The following is a 16395-nucleotide window of genomic DNA, read 5'->3' on the forward strand; positions in this document are numbered from 1 at the left end:
AGCCTAAACTTTTTGTTTGACACTTAGTATACAGTCTAAATTTCAACGGATTCAATGCTCTCCCCTGGTTCTTTGGTGGAGGCTTTCCCATTGGCAACTTCTTTGTTTCAACTCATCTCTTAATAGGCTGGATTTCATAGTTAAGCTGGTTTTCCAGAAGGGTTTTGGCTGGTTAAGCATATCTCTGTAGCCATTACTCTAGGGTCGTCTTGGCTGGGTGAAATATTCTTGGGTCTCACTTTCTTTCCCATAGAATGTGGTGGGTTTAGCTCCTTTTTCTTCTGGGCAGAGGTCTGAGGCCGCCCTGCCTCTTCGCCCTCATCACTGACTTTTTTTTTCTTGCTTGCATTCGTAAAGAAGTCAATCTTCTTTTTTTTTTTTTTTTTTTTAACTTCAATGACTTAACTGAGATATGTCTTAGTGTTAAACATTGCGAATCAAGCTTTTCTGGAATATAATGTGTCTTTGAACCTGCCGTTTTAGTCTTGTTTTTCCCGCAGTAGACATGCTCTTTTTTCTCTACTTTTTGGTTTCCCTTCTTCAGGGATATCATATAACCCTTATACCGGATCACCTTTGTCTGTATGCCGTTTCTATTAATTCTGATTTCTCAAATCTCTTTATCTTGTTCGGATGCCCCAATTCAGTAATTGGAGTTTCAGTGGGCCAGTTCCCTTCCTTATTAGTTCTAATGTGTTTATTCCTTCTATAAAAATAATACATTTCCTTTTCTGTTTCAAAGATTTTGTTTATTTTCAGAGAGAGGGGAGGGGAGCAAGAAAGAGAGGAAGAGAAACATCCATGTGTGAGAGAAATATCAGTTGGTTGCCTCTCACACGCCCCTACCCAAGGACCTGGCCCAAAACCCAGGCAGGTGCCCTGACTGGGAATCAAACCAGAGCCCTTTCAGCTCACAGTCCAGCGCTCAACCCACTGAACCACAGCAGCCAGGGCTGCACAGACCTTTCTTTATGCTGTTGTAACAAGATCGGAGAGGGGAAGCTTACTGACCATCACCCCACTGCTCAAGACGGGTCTGCTTTTCCCTTGGAGCAAGTGAGAGGCTGGGTATTTGGATCCCCTCCACACACTGGTAGTGTGGAGGGGAGGAAGGGAAGAGGGAGCTCAGCAGAAGCAAAGTGCAGCTCTTGCTGGAACGCCTGTGCGACCTCCTGTCCTGAGGTTCTGATGAATGTCCCGCACACAGCTCAGGTCACCTGCCTGGGGCCGGAGAGGACGACGCTCTACACGGTTCCCAAGGATGGGGGATAACCCAGGCTTTAGAGAGGTTTCTCAGTAGGAGCGCTGCTCCGGCGCCTTTATTCCCATTGGCTGAGTTCCCTCTGCCTCCCCATGCGCTCCTTAACACTGCGCGTTCAGAAGAGGAAGAGAGTAAGGGCACGACTCCCATCTGTTTCCCTTCAGATTCGGGACACCGTGGAGCCTGTTCAGGATTTGGGCAATTTCTGACATTGAGGACGGGGACGGCTGGGGAGCAGCGAGGTGCTGAGCTACTCCTCACCACTCCAGAGCCTCCTGCGTCTTCCTTGGATGCCAGACCCGAGGTGTGTTGTGTTGGTTGCTGATGGCAAGGTTCCCCTGTGGTCCTCTCTACTTTCCTTTATTTTGTGAGGAGCTGGGAACACCTGTTCTCAGCTCCAGTGCTGTGGGGAAGCTTTGACCCACGATCTGCCTCCGGAAGTGCCCCCACACTTTTAAAGCGGTGCTTGCTGTCTCTGGCTTTCAGTCTGCCTTGTACCAACACCCTCGGGGCAATACAGGGCCGGAGCAGAGCCGAGGAGCCTGCCGGCCCTCGGCACGGAGCTCACCAGTCCGGAGACGCCCCACCCAGGCAGGCAATCTCTCCCACTGGACACAACGTGACTTTCAAAAGCAAGATTTAGGAATTCCAGTCAAGTGGCCAGGTTGAGGCCTAGGCCAGGAGCCCTGGCCTGATGGGTTAGCTGTTCCAGAGAGAAGGAGCAGTTTTCTGACCCCTTCTTCCAGGAAGACTGACCAGAGTTGGCACCAAGGCTGGAGGCAGGAGCCATGTGGCACAGGGGAACGAACAACCAGCAGACAGCAGCCACCCCCCGCCCTACCCGCACCCCCGCTGCCACATGGGCCCTTGGCTGGCAGGAAGCGTGTCAACACTGAGTCCTCGCTGCCTTCTGCCAGCGCGTCTGGTGTGGACGCCCTGTGCACACAGCACCCGGAGTGCCTTGGGAAGCCCTGCCGATGGGAGTCTCTGCCTCCTCTCACAGAAGGGGCCCCCCTAACTCAGGGGTCCCCGGGTCCCCTGGGAGAGCCCCGAGACCAGAGTTCCCAGGGATACATCCAGGTTTTGTGGGGCCTACAGCATACAGAATTTGGAAGGCTTTCTTTGAGGAAAAAAAAATACACAATTATAAACACAAGATCAGGCATGGAAGTAATTATTTCTTTAGAATGGGAAAAGAACAGAATTGGCAAGGGACTCCATGCAAGGGAGAGGCCTGGAAATTTAAGAGACACTCACAGGTCCTGGTCCCAAGTCTACAGGGAGTCCTGAGGTAACCCCCATGGTCCAGAGCTGCCTGCTGGGGAGGAAACCCCACCCCCAACCTGGCCTGCAGGGCCGGAGGACAGGTGTTGATAGCACCTTGGCAAGGGACTCCAGGTAACTTGTGGGAAGGTCCTGCCCGTGGCTCCACCCCCACTCCACCCCCACCCCACCCCCAACAGGCACCTTGAGACCCGGGCCTCCCTGAGGCAGGAGCATTTCTTCTCCTCCAGAGCACTTGCGACCAAAAAGAATTCTCTGGAAAAAAAACCAGGTCAACTGTCCAGTAACCAGAGAGCTGCTGTCTGTGTAAGTGGAGCGTCCAGGAGCTGTGCAGAGGGCTGGCCAGCCCGTTTGGCACGGCCCCCACCCCTGCAGCCAGGAGCAGGTGGGACATAGCCGGTGAGAGGGGCCATGGGAAGAGTGGGGCAGAGAAGAGACTCGGCTGGGGATGAGTCTCCTCATCCCCAAACGGCTCCATTCCATCTGCTTCATATGTTGGGCGTTCATTGCCACAGAGTGCTCTCCTGCCGCCAACAGTGAAGCCACATCTCTAGGGGGATTGCCTGAGGCAGACAGCACGGGTCTGGGGAAGTCTGCTGCGGGAGGGGGTCCCAGGAAACCACTGCACTGGAGTCAGGATGGCCGGGGGGTTGGGTTCACCCAGAACCTAGGGGTTCACCAGGGAGATCGGGAGAAGGGATTGAAGGGATCTGAGAGAAATTGCTCTAACGTGCATTAGGGGTGGAAATAAAAGTAAATTTGCAACATGGAAAACACACACACACTCACACTCTCACACACACACTCACACTCACACACACACGGATGGGGCCAGCTGGCTGAGGCGGGAAGTAGAACTAAGGACCCGGTCAGCGCAGAGAACCCATTCCAGATGGGCGGATGAACAAGCCAAGGCCTGTAACTCACCTGTTCGGTTCCTACTGCCAGCTGGTTTGCTCCTCTGCTTGGGTGGGGGGACGTACTTAGGAGGGAGAACACACCAGAAGCTTTAAGAAGGCAGGCAGAGGTCTGAGGGGTCACCCCTCCATTCCTCGGTGTGGGGCAGGATACTGGGCCCGCACCGGCAGGACGGCGCGGCAGTCAGAACAACGCCCCCCGAAGATGGCCCTGTCCTCATCCCTAGGACAGGTGAGCATGTTTCCTCACAGGGCAGAAGGGGCTGTGCAGATGGATTAAGTCAAGGACCTTGCGATGGGGAGGTCATCCTGGGCTGTGCAGGTGGGCCCAGCGTGAACACGTGCGTCACCAAGAGGGAATCGGGAGTCGAAGATGTGAGGATGGGAACAGAGGTGGGGATGCAGGCACAGGCTCAGCGTACCACCCTGGGGCCTGCAGGAGGACAGCAGACCCGCAGCGCCTTGGTGTTCACCCTGTGCAGGACTGCGGGCCTCGAGGGCTGGGCGGTAACAGGTCTGCGCTGTGTGAACCCACGAAGTGCCTGGCAATTTGTTACAGTAGCAAGAGGAAACTCAACAGATGACATCGTGTCTCAGAGGGTGCATGCAGCTCAGCGTGTCCAGATGCAAATTCCAGGGCCATCCACTGCCCGCTGAGTGACCTCAGGTAAGTTACCGGATCATCTGGGCCTCAGTTTCCTCATGTGCAAAACGAGGACAATCATCTTTTCCACTTTACAGGGATATCGTGAAAATTAAGTGCAAAATGCTCAGAACCATTTCTGACACAGAGTAACCTTTCAATAAGTGTCAGCTGCTGCTATTGTTGTTGTTATTACACAATCACCATACAATTTATTTTCCCCACCCTGCTATCTCCATCCAGAAGCCTGACCTCAGCGCCACAGAGTGAGCATGGACCCCGGCATCGTTCACTCACTTCTTCAACCAGCCTTTGGCTGAGTGTCTATTTCCTGCCAGCCGCAGTTCCAGTGCTGAAGAGAACAGAAGGGGGGAAGGGGGACAAAGGACTTCTCCTTGCATCGCTCTTGTCTTTTGTCAAGGAGAAAATCTTTCCCAGATGCCCCCTAAAATCTCCCTCTGGGGTCTCACTGACCAGAAACCAGTCACATGACCACACCGAAGTTTCAGGACGGCCATAGGTTGACTCAGACTAATGTAATGTGCGTTGGCTCTGTTGGGGATAATATTCAAATTCGCTGCAGAAGGCCAGAAAAGCAAAAACCAGGCAAAATTCCTAAGACGTGTTAAGCATAGATAGTGAGCTGGTACCTTGCGAGACGTGCTAGACAGAAGGAAGCACGTGATGCTGAGCGTGGATGGAAAGCGTGCAAGAAGCCCAGAGTGTTACTTGTGGATAGAAAGGGATGGAAAACCAAGCTCCGAGGTGAGGTTTGTGCTAATTCCAGATGGACAGCTGTCATCCCCAGATCAGCCCCCTTGGTGACCCCTGTTATGATCCCATCCTGGCCCCTCATGTGCCCTTCCTTGGCCGCCTGCGGGGTCCCCTGCTTGCTGCAGCTGCAGCTGGAGTACTTGCCTGTGTTTCTTCATAGACTATGTGTTGGCTCCAGGCAGCATCTGTGGGCTGCACCCCTTCGTCCAGTCCCAGTTCTAGTCCTCATAACCATGCTGTCAGTGGGGAAGGCTGCTGGGGGGCGGGAGGGGGGACACAGGATTCAGCCAACAGGCTCCCTCCGCACCCCCACGCCCCAGCCTACGTGGGCGCATGCCCCCCATTCTTTCCCCTTGTTTCTCACTGCAAGCTTTACAATAAATCGTCAAGCTACAGGACCTTACATTGGTCTGAGTCCTCCTGTTCACAGCTTTTGGACCGCTTGTCCGGTAGAGCACTTGGAAGAACATGGATAATTTCCGATGACAAACAATGATGATTCCGTCCCTAGGGCTGGGCACGTGGCTGTGTGGACAAAATTGGAGTCTTGTTGGAAAGAGGGGAGGATGGCTGTGGGGTGGGGGCCTGAAGTCACAGAGTTTGCTTAGATACACTGAGCTCGTTTCAGATGAGTCCGTTGTTCTGATAACTTGCCAATGCAGGGCTGTTGCAATGTGTTCTCATCTGTGAAGTCTCTCTTGGAGGGAGGGGGAAGGATGGGCTTGCTTCTCAGGGTCCTGCTGGCCCAGGCCGTTCTGATCACAGAAGTCCTTGGACTGACTAGTTCTGAGGTCATTTAGTCAATTGTGCCACACAGATTTCCTGAGCACTTACTGTGTGCCGCGGGCATGATGACAAGCAGGTATGGTTATGGCCTGCCAGACTTCAGGGTTCCACAGGGGGGCAAATGTACATATTACTCATCACAAACATTTACAGCTGAACTTGGCCACTCGCCCCTTTGAGATTCTTCCCTCAGCAAAATGAAATAAGCTGGGAGTCACATAAAAGGCCACACGCCCCGGCATTATTAAGCCCAAGTCCTGAGGCAGCGTGTGCCAGCAACCCGCCCCAGTCTCGCACTGCCAGCCCTCACTTGCTCCCCTCACACCCGACTCGCTCCCCTGGCCTGCCAGGTGTGCGTGCACTTGGGGTTTCTCTAGGCCTCCAGCCCCTGCATCCTGACCTCACTCTCCTTGGCCCTGGCGGTCCCGCCCAGTGGTCCCGCCCATCCTGCTGGCCAGTGCCTGACTAAGCAACCCACTTCCCACCCTCCCAGGAAGGGCCCTGGCCTGGCAGCTCCTGGACCCCCAGCTCAGGCTTCCCAGCGGGGCTCACAGCACCCCCTGCCCGGGATCCAGATGAGGGAGAGGCACGGAGAAGGCTTCCCTGGGGATGACATTTGGACTGGGGCTTACACACTAATTTGCTCTGGTCACAGCAGCTACCAGCACAAAGGATAGGCCCACCCAAGGCAAGAACACTCTCTAGGAATGAAGCCAGGGCCTTGGAAAGCTCCATCGACTCCTCCAGGCCTCTGCTGAGAGAATGACAGCAGGTCAACTCACATTACAAAACCCCATCTGCTTTCTCGGCAGGCTCCTCCCTGCCTGACAGCGCTGCCTCCCGACGGTTCCTTGCTCAGCAGACCTCCCAGAGTCACTAGGAAATCCTGCACTTGTTCCTCATCACCAGCCGGTCCCATTCTCCGCCACAGCTGTTCCAAATATTAGTCACTCTCCCCCACCCCACCCCCCTTCAGTCTCAGCTGGGGCCTGGGCCTCTTGTTCACGAAGAAAACCCATCCATTCAGCCAACGAACATTAACTAAGAGCCTACTGTGTGCTAGAGCCATGTGGATAATTGGGCCTCGTTCTGGCCCTCATGGTGCAATGCAGGGTGAGAAAAGGACAGGCAGGCGAGATATGGGGCCAACAGGCCACACTGTCACCAAAGCTGCCAGGCATGGGCCAGCTCACCCCCAACTCCACCACCCGCCACTCACCCCACCCGACTCCTCCGTCCACAGTGCCGCCTGGACCGCTCAGCCTCTGGGCTCCGAGGACGAGGAAGTAGTGCCCAGCTCTTCCCCAGGCACCTCCTTCCTTTCACAGATCTTAAACCTCTCCCTGCCTCCTTCTCGTGCCCTGTTGTCTGGCCAACACCCTCGAGTCTCCTCCTCTAAAAAGCCTGTCTTGACCCCCATCCCCTTGTGACCCCTCCTTATCTCTCTCCCCTTCCCTTTCCTGTGCGACCTCTTGACAGGTCTACTTTTTAACTCCCTCCGGTGTCTCTGTCTTTTATCAATCTGTCTTTTGTCTCCACAACTCCATGGAAACCGTTCTTGTTGACACCATCTCTTAATGGCTCAATCCAATGGCTTGTTTTTAATTCTGCTTCTACTCCTCCCACGGTGCGCTGGGCTCCTGCTACTTCCTCTGTAATATTGCACATACGCATTGAGACAAAGAGCCAAATGTATCAGAAGCACATAAGAAGAGTGGGAGACCCCTGCCCCAGCCTCCCACTCCACTCCCTGGGTAGACGCATGTCTTTTCACATATTTGTCCAGAAATAAACAAAAGTGGAATTCATGCACAGAGTTTGGATTTTTTTTTTTTTAAGCGTGAAAAACTACATCTCATTCCACAGGCTCCTCCCACCTGGAGATTTCCCACAGTGCGTCTGGCTGGAGCCCCCGCCTTGGGAGGAGTATTTTTAGCCCTTGGATAAGAAGATCTCAAGAGCCAAACTCCTGGAGGCCCCCACTGTGGCTGGAGTCTCTGAATTTATGTTCCACCTCTGGTCCACAGACATGTGTATCCTTCTTGGAGTGTACCTCTTGGGCTTTTGATTTTTCTCCTTCTATGCGCTCTCAGTGCATCGGGCCTTCAAAGTGGGAACTTTCCATGCCGACGTGCTTGCTCGACGAGCGACTCTGTGGAGGCACCAGTCAGACCCTGTGGGTACCGTGTCCATCTGCCTGCGACGGGTCCCCCACGCTCACCCGCCTGCCACGGCTCCCCGGCCCACTGAGCCAAAGCCTCAGTCCTCATCATGGCCCTCAAGGCTGCAGTGATCTGAGCCCCCTGACCTCTCTGCTCCAGCCACACTGGCCGGTGCCACCCCAAGCCCTCCTGGCTTGTGCACTTCCCTTTCCGCTGTGCTCCTCCCCCTCATAGGACTCCCGGAGTCTTTTCTCCAGAGGCCTTCCCTGGGCCGCCCTCTGTGAAGTCACAACTCTTCCTGCCTTTCCATCATCCCTCTTTCCTGCTTTAAGCACTTGCCACCTTCTATTGTACTGTGTACTTCCTTCTTCGTCTGTGTCACCTGTGTTCCCCACGGTATTGTGAGCTCCGTGAGGACAGGGACTCGGGCCTGTCTCGCTCACTGGTGAATCCCGAGAGCCTGGACGCGTGGCAGCCCGCAGTGAGTATCGGTTGCATGAGGCGGTTGTGGGTTCATTCATAACCTGTCCCACATGTGCACTCTGATCCCGGCCAGTACCTACAGCTCTCCTCATTCCTGTTCCAAGGGGACAGCCATGTCACACCATTTACCCATTGCCCCACGTCCTTATTTCTAACACTCTTTCCTCCCTTGGCTGTCCTGCTTCTCGGCCCATTCCTTCCTCTCCGCCTCCACGGGTTGCTCCTTCGCCTGCCCTTCAGGGCTGAGATTGCCCAGGCTGCTGCTGCTCCTGCCTGCCCTTCTATCCCTTCTCCCAGGACGGGCTCACCTGCACCCTCGGTCAGCCGCCATCCAAAGCTCCTGACTCCCAAAGCCCTGGCCCAGAAGTCTCTCTTGAGCTCCAGTGCTTCCTTGGCAGCTGCCTCCCCAGGGGCCCACCCCTCCACTTAGAGACTTAACCTGTCCAAAGTCAACTCCCTTTCTTCCAGCCTCCCTGAGGGCCCACCCCTCAACTTAGAGACTTAACCTGTCCAAAGTCAACTCCCTTTCTTCCATCTTCCTCTCTCAGCACACAGCAACGCCGCTTCCCTCTTCTCTCAAGACAGACACCGTGGAGTTAACCTTGAACAGCCACATGCCCTCACTGCTGTGATAATAAAGGGCGCCAGACCCCCATGGCGTCCTCTGACACATCCCTCCTCGGCTGCCTGGTCCAGGGCCCTTGGTCTCCCTCGCGCTCCAGCAACAGCGTCTGGACCGGCCGGCCCACGAGGCTCCCTGCAGCTCCCCACCCACACTGCCACCAGACAGCTTCCTCCAAGCCGTGCTGGCTGTGCTTTGGCTGCTGGCTGCCCACAGAGAACTTCTTTTTCAACCCTCACCTGAGGGTATGGTGATTGATTTTAGAGAGATAGGAAGGGAGAGAGAGGGAGAAATATCCATCAGTTGCCTCCTGTACGTGCCCCCAGACTGAACCTGGAACGTTTTGGTGTACAGGGACAGCGCTCCAACCAGTGAGCCACCCGGCCAGGGCAAACGGAGAACTTCTTTGGAGCAGGAGTATAACCCTGAACAAGGCAGGGGGGCCTGATTGAGGGAAGGGTGAGAGGAGACCACCTCGAGGAAGGAGCACAGCCGGGAAAATGCGCAGGCAGTCTGCGTGGGGTGCAGGTGAAGAAGGAGGAATAGTCCGAGATGCAGGATGAGAATGTAGAGAAAACGAGATGCATCCCGGGAACTGAGAAGCGCTAAAGGTCGGGGAGAACTCTGGGAGCAAGGCCAAGAAGCCCAGTTCTGGTTTCCCTCCTTTCTTTTCGAGACCCCTTTACGATAACTGTAAGGAAAAATTCTCAAGTACGTTTCTTGTTGCCACAGTAGGGAGAGAAGGAGATCTCTGTAATAAAGGCTAGGAGGCAGAAGGTGGCAGGGCGAGCGCTCAGGGATACAGCGCAGTGAAGGGGTGAAGCCAGGCCCTCAGAGAGGGGCTTCATCCCCCGCTCAGGCCCTGGACCCAGGAGACCGCAGAAGCCACAGAGGCCTCGGGAGAGGAGCTAAAAGCCAGAGGCTAATTGGTCTCTTGTATATTGACTATTCTTCCCCATGTACCCTCCCAAGCAAGTGTAGATCAAGGTCATTTCTTAAAGACCACACTGAGACATGTCTTAGGGAGATTTCAGAACTGTATGGGTGAAGAACAGATCCTAAAAGCTCCTCTAAATGAAAAAAAAAAAGAAAGAAAGAAAACATACGTGCAAGAAAAATGCTGGAATAGCACTATACTTCTCATTAGCAACATTGGTTGCTTAGAAGAAAATGGAGCGATGTCTCCAATGTTTTGGGGGAAAACTGTTTGCAACCCAGAACTCTCTATCCCAAGCCAAGTTGTCAATTCAGCATAAAGGAGAATAAAGAGATGTTCAGACATGTTAAAAGGTACAAAGCGTATCTCGTGTTGGATGTGGGAGAAAGGAGCTAGAAGGTCCAGGAGGCTAAGTTAGATGTTTAGCATGAATTTATGAGGTATTTTCTCTTTTCGAAATGTATTTCTAGCTCTGTCTAAGAAAAGGCCTAGGAAAGTGATCAACCCAGTAACAAGGAATGGTTTGTCCCAGGTCTAGGACGGGAGATATACATGATGAAAATGGTAAATATCAAGGAAGAACAAAGGAAGAGGTTCAGAAGCCAGTGCAACAAAGTTTCTGTCCTGGCTGGTGTGGCTCAGTGGATTGACTGGGTGCCGGCCCGTGAAGCGAAAGGCCACCTGTTCCGGGCACACGCCTGGGTTGCGGGCCAGGTCCCCAGTTGGGGGTTGTGCTGATCGACGTATCTCTCTCACGCATCAGTGTTTCTCTCCTTCTCTTTCTCCCTCCCTTCCCCTCTCTCTAAAATCTTTAAATAAATAAATAAAATCTTAACAAAACAAACAAAGTTTCCACCCGGCTAAAGAAGATGTGAGCATCACTGAGGATCATAACTGTGATGAATCGAAACAAATATGTTCAAATTCATGAGTAAAAATTTACAAAGCTCACAGTTTCCTTTGGGAGATGCCAGGGACACGTTATTCTGAAAAATGATAATTAAAGGGAATTTATCTGACCTTCCCCAAAGGAACTCAGGACAACTAATTAGCAAACGAGAAGAAATGTCTCTAACATAGAAGCCTTCCAGCTAGTAAGTGAAGCAGTGATAGAATTTCACTGCAGTGGAACCCCAATCAAATCACGGGTCTAGGCAGGGACCATCAGTGGCTACTCACATCATAAAACAGGGACAAGTCGACACGATGTGCCTCCGTTTGGAAACACACCACGCCGTGCATGAAGGCGCACCCAGAATCACCCCTCTGAACCTGACGAAGACGCTGGAGTTAATGACTGAGTCGCAGGAGGGTCAGGAGATAAACAACTCTGTGACGTGTCACAGCGGGACCCAATCGGCATCATCCAGAGTGGGAGAAACTTTACAAGAAAAACAAAATTCCCTTTCCAACGAATGAATTGCAAGGGGAAAAAAGGGCGGGGAGGAAACCAGCGATTAAAAGAGACTCGAGAGACAGCGAGTAGCAGCAATTGGATGTCGTTCAAACAAGCAAACGTTTACAGACCGCAGGGAAATTTGAACACTGCCGGGTCATTTGATGAAGCAAAGAAAATATAGCCAACTTTTAGGTGTGCCCTTACCTTTCCCAGATACTTCCTTAAATATTTGCTGGTGATATGATACCTGTATTTTGCTTCAGAATAATCTGGGAGCGCTAAGAAGTGACAAGTAGAGGTGAAATAAAGTTGGCCGTGAACTGGTCATTACTGAAGCTGGTTGATGAATAGATGAGGGTTCATTATATTATTTTGTCTCCTTTTATGTGTGTTTGAAGTTTTCCATAACAAAAAAGGTAAAAAAAATAAATTATCCTCTAAGCATCTTTTCTTTGCAAGTTACTTTTATATTACGCTTCAGCAGTGACCAAGAGAAGGAAAAAATGGGACATCCCAGGAGAGAAGTTAAGGGGAGTCGCTGGCAGAGAGGTGGGAGCCGGGAAGCACACGTGGACAGACGCCAGGACAGACAGAAGGCTCCTGGAGACAGTTGGGGCCCAGGGGAGGAGGGAATTCAATAGAATAGATAATATGATTGACAGCTCGGAAACTCAGAGAATGTGAAGAAGAAGGGGGAGGAGAAGGAGAAGAAGGAGGAGGAGGGTGGAGAGAGGAAGGGGGAGGGGGAAGGGAAGAAGAAATAGTTACACTCCCAGTTAAACAAACAAGCAAACAAAAACAGATGAGAACGGCAGGGGTCAAGTGTGAATCAAACTGAAGAAGCATAGAGGTGAGCCGCAGTGAACAGTTTTTCCTGGCTATTGAAAAGTCGAAACACTTTTTTTTTTCCTTTTAGAATCAACCTAGAAAGAACCTGTGGAAGACTCCACTGTGGTTACAGGGAACATTAATGCCATCAAACCACACGACATGTAGGTCGCTGAGGAGCAGGGAGCGGCTGGGGCGGGGACGTGCTCGGCAGGGTGGGAGCGCTCGAGTTCCCTTCTTACACGGTGGGAAGTCTGTCCAGGATCCGGGAAGCAAGAAATTGGGGTTTAAGTATATTCTCCCAGGTTTCCAAACAGAACTGAGGACAAGCTAAAAATAGTCTGGGGATCAGAAAGAGACAAGAGGTAATAGAAGTCAGCTAAACCCTTATTTATTGGACTAAGATATTCCAGATTGCGAAATCAAGAAACTTCAGTACAGGCACAATATTGGGGGTATACGCAGGTAACCCCCGGAAGTGCCCAAACCCAGAACTGGCCCAGAGAGGTTCTACGGGGAGGAAGCCTGCGGACGGGGTAAGTCAGGGCACTCCCACATCCCATTATCATCTCTCTGCACATTCTTTAAATCAGAAGCTGTATTATAAGGGTCTCGTGAGCCATTTAAAATAGAGTTTTACACAGATAGGTCATGATATGATTCGATCTGCGCTCTGAAGGGATCACTGGGTGCAGGTAAGAAGGGAAGGAGGCTGTCACTCCGGCAGCAAGGAGACTGGAGGGGGCGAGCCGGCGGAGTGGTGGGACCACTGCCCATGGCCAGGCTGGAAATGACGCTGGCCTGGCATGGGAAGGGAGAGGGCTGGGTGGATTCCAGAGGTTGTAAAGAGGGTGAGGAAGCATCACGCCCGGTGCCCAGGTCTCTGCCAGCTGGGCAGGTGAGCATCCCTTTGGTAAGCAGGAGGAAGAGCAGGGTTCGAGAATATAACCGGTTCGGTCTACACAGGTTCAGTGTGAGTCATCGGGGATGCGTGTGGCCCTTAATAGCCTGGCACCAAGCACCTTCTCCAACCTGTTTCTGGACTCACTCCCCAGCCTCACTGCTGTTGTCTCGGTACCCTGAGCTTCCGGCTCTTCCGCAAACACACAACCCACCTGCCTTTGCTCAGGGCGAGGAGCCTGGCCCCACCCTCCTCGGTGGGCCAGTTCCTGAGCATTACTCACCTCCAGGATCTCGCCTCCCAGAAAGCTCGCTGAGCCTCCCAGGGGGAAGTGCTGCCTCCTCTGGGCTGCCAGCACACAACCCTTCTCTGTCTGGTCTCGGGCACACCCTCCCCCAGATCTCTGTTGATATGGCTATCCTCCCTGCCAGGCGGCTGCTTCATCGGGTGGAGGATGGGAACCTTTGCTTTATACTGGAAGCTTGAAGATATGCCATCTTGTCCGGTCAACTCAGCTCAGGACAGCCACCTGGAATGCCATACTGCGGAGGTTCCAAGGGGCACAGGTGCAGGGTGGTGGTGGAGTGCGGGGAAAGCGAAGTCTGTCGAGGGGGGAGGAGGAGTCAGGGACCAGCAGTTCTGCAAATGAGCTAACAAGCAGCACCCCTTCTGCCCGGGCCAGGGGGCTCAGTCGGTTCACACATTGTCTCGTGTACCAAAATGTTGTGGGTTTGGTCCTGGGTCAGGGCACAAACCTGAGTTGCAGGTTCAGCCCTGGCCAGGGCGAGTATGGAAGGAAACCGATCAATGTTTCTTTCTCTCCCTTCCTCTTGTTCTAAAATAAACGTATCCTCTGGTGGAGAGTAAAAAGAAAGAAAGAAGAACCACGCCTCCCGTGCAGAGTGAAAGTGCTCAGCTGACCTGCCATCTCAATCCACAGAATGGGGCGCCTGCCTCTGCGCCTAGACGGATACCTTTGTACCCTCAGGGACTTCCGCTCCCAAATCAGCCCACACGTCAGGGCTCTGTACCGGGGAGCCACCCCGTGGGGTTCAGCTGAGACACGCCTGGGCCAGGTCTTCACAGCTCTGGGTCCTCTGAGTCCTAGGACCTGAGGAAAGCCATTTCAGGGTGGAATCTTCCATTCAGCAAGATTTGGATAAATCCCCCATTTCTTTCTAACGTTCTGTATTTGTTTCCTCTATCTATCTTAACAAATGACCACAACTGGGTCTCGAAAAGTAACAGAAATGTATCCTCTCACAGTCCTGGAGGCCAGAACCAAGGTGCCAGCAGCCTGCTCGGCCTCTCAAAGGTTCTGGGGGAGAATCCTTCCCTGCTCTTCCGGCGTCTGGTGACTGCAGGTGTTCCTCGGCATCCTGGGCTGCAACACTCCAATCTTGGCCTCCATCTTTGTGTGGCGTCTCCTTTTCTGTGTCTTATCCTCTTATCTTTTATAAGGACACTTGTCACTGGATTTAGCACCCACCTGGTTAATCCAAGCTGTGTTCTTTTTTTTGGCAGAATTTTATGGTTTTACTGAGACAAAGACAATGTGTACACAAGCTGTCTATTCATTTTCTTTGCTGCGCAGCCTGGCATTGGGACTGGTGACCCTGACGGCCAGCTGGGCTGCTCTGTGCACCGTGGCTGTGCAGTGGCAGGAGGAGGGGTTATGAGTGGTCTCAGCACAGTGACAGTTGTCGCACACCAGCAGCACTTCAAGCTCCTTGACGTTGTGGACCAGGAACCTCTGAAAGCCACTGGGCAGCATGGGCTTGGTTTTCTTGTTGCTCCTCTAGCCAGCACTGGGCTCAGGGTCTGGCCCTTGAGTTTGCTGCGCACCCTTTTGTCAATGCCTCCGGGTCTCCGCCAGTCACGCTTAAGTCTGACCTATTGGTTGGACTGGTGCTGGATGAATTCCTTGGTCCTCTCTTTCACAGTCTCGGGCTTCACAAGGGTCTGAGGGCAGCCCTGGCGCCCTGTAGGGGACGGCTGCCCCAAACCATATTCATCTTGAGACCCTTAATTTAACTGCATCTGCAATATCCTTTTTCCAGATAGGGTCACACTCTCGGGTTCTGGGGCAGAGACGTATTTTTGGGGGGCCACCTTTCAACCTTCTGGACAGAAAATGACAAATAGGCCATGGGATTTGTTAACTTGGAGACTTAAACAATCCCTCTTCACGGAGACATAAGCAATGTTCTTTAAAAATTTAGACTGAACAGTGAAAAACTACCGCGAAGAAGCAGCAGGAAAAAGCCCGGCCCCGGCCAACCACATTGGCCTGATTGTTTTTGTCCTCGCTGTCACACACACACACAGAGCCTCTGTGCGGACTGAGGTCTTATTGTCTCTCCCCTGGAAAGGCTCTAAGGCCCACTTATGTTGAGCTGGGAGGACATTGGAACATTGTGACATTTTGACAAAATTTTCCAGTTAAAAAAGAAAGGGTCATTTTGCCCAGTAAGTTCTGTCGTGATTGCAAAAGGCGAGAAAGCTTGGCGAAGGAGGAAGAGGGGGGGGAACAGGGTGCCACACAGCCAGCGAGAGCCCCCTTCCCCCGGGGCAGAGCCTCAGGGCGGTGTGTTTGGAGATGGGTGGTGATACTGAAGTCGGTCTACCTGGAATTGATGCCCTGCGGGATGAGCACAGGTGTTTGTGTTCCTAACGATGGAACGGTGCTCCCCTCCATTCCATCACCATCTGAGAAGGTGACCGAAGTTTACATTCAGAAATGTCCGGAAAAGCAGCCCTCTCCACGGTCTCACTCCTGGCTTTTAAAATCCTTGAACTACAGCCTGGCTCAGTGGTTCAGCTGGTTGGAGCGTCATCTGCTGCACCAACAGGTTGCAGGTTGAATCCCTGGTCAGGGTACACACGTAGGTGGCAGGTTCGATCCCCAGTCAGGGTGCATACAGGAGGCAATTGATCGATGCTTCTCTTCCTCTAAAATCAATGAACATATCCTCAGGCGAGGATTAAAATTCTTGAACTATGTTAACCTAGAGTAACATCCCATAGCTTGTAGACAGAAAACTCTGACCCCATTTTATTTTATTTTTTATTTTTTCTTGTTTTTAGTTTCTTACTTTTTTCTGACCCCCTTTTTAAAAAGAACAAATTGTTGCTGGTTTATTACTCTCAGTAATTATTGAGCACATTCTATAACTATTGTGTGGTTATTGACAATGACACCCTGTGACCCCACTCTGAAGAAGAAAAATCAAAGCAATGAAGGTCATTAGTATGTGACAAACTGTTGCTACTCCATCATTATCAATATTTATTGAACATTTAGAAATATATCCCAGCTGAGAGGACACAGCACCTTGCTCTTGGGAGCGTAAACCACCTCGCGGATAAGTACCTGGAAAGAGACCCTCATCATCCTT

General features: G+C 52.4%; 1 long non-coding RNA gene across 2 annotated transcripts; it reads right to left on the reverse strand.

Moving 5' to 3' along the window:
- Positions 1–2746: 2746 nt before the first annotated feature.
- Positions 2747–15120, reverse strand: LOC123478168 (uncharacterized). 2 transcript variants are annotated; one of them, XR_011650461.1, is made up of 4 exons: positions 13281–15120; positions 5284–5404; positions 5024–5134; positions 2747–4457 (listed from the first exon to the last, which is right to left on the reverse strand). It is a non-coding gene; the product is annotated as an uncharacterized lncRNA (long non-coding RNA). The 2 variants fall into 2 exon arrangements; XR_011650462.1 differs by lacking the exon at positions 13281–15120 and adding an exon at positions 6885–6936.
- Positions 15121–16395: the final 1275 nt, after the last annotated feature.

This window comes from Desmodus rotundus, chromosome 10, assembly GCF_022682495.2.
Source record: "Desmodus rotundus isolate HL8 chromosome 10, HLdesRot8A.1, whole genome shotgun sequence".
Classification (NCBI taxonomy): domain Eukaryota; kingdom Metazoa; phylum Chordata; class Mammalia; order Chiroptera; family Phyllostomidae; genus Desmodus; species Desmodus rotundus.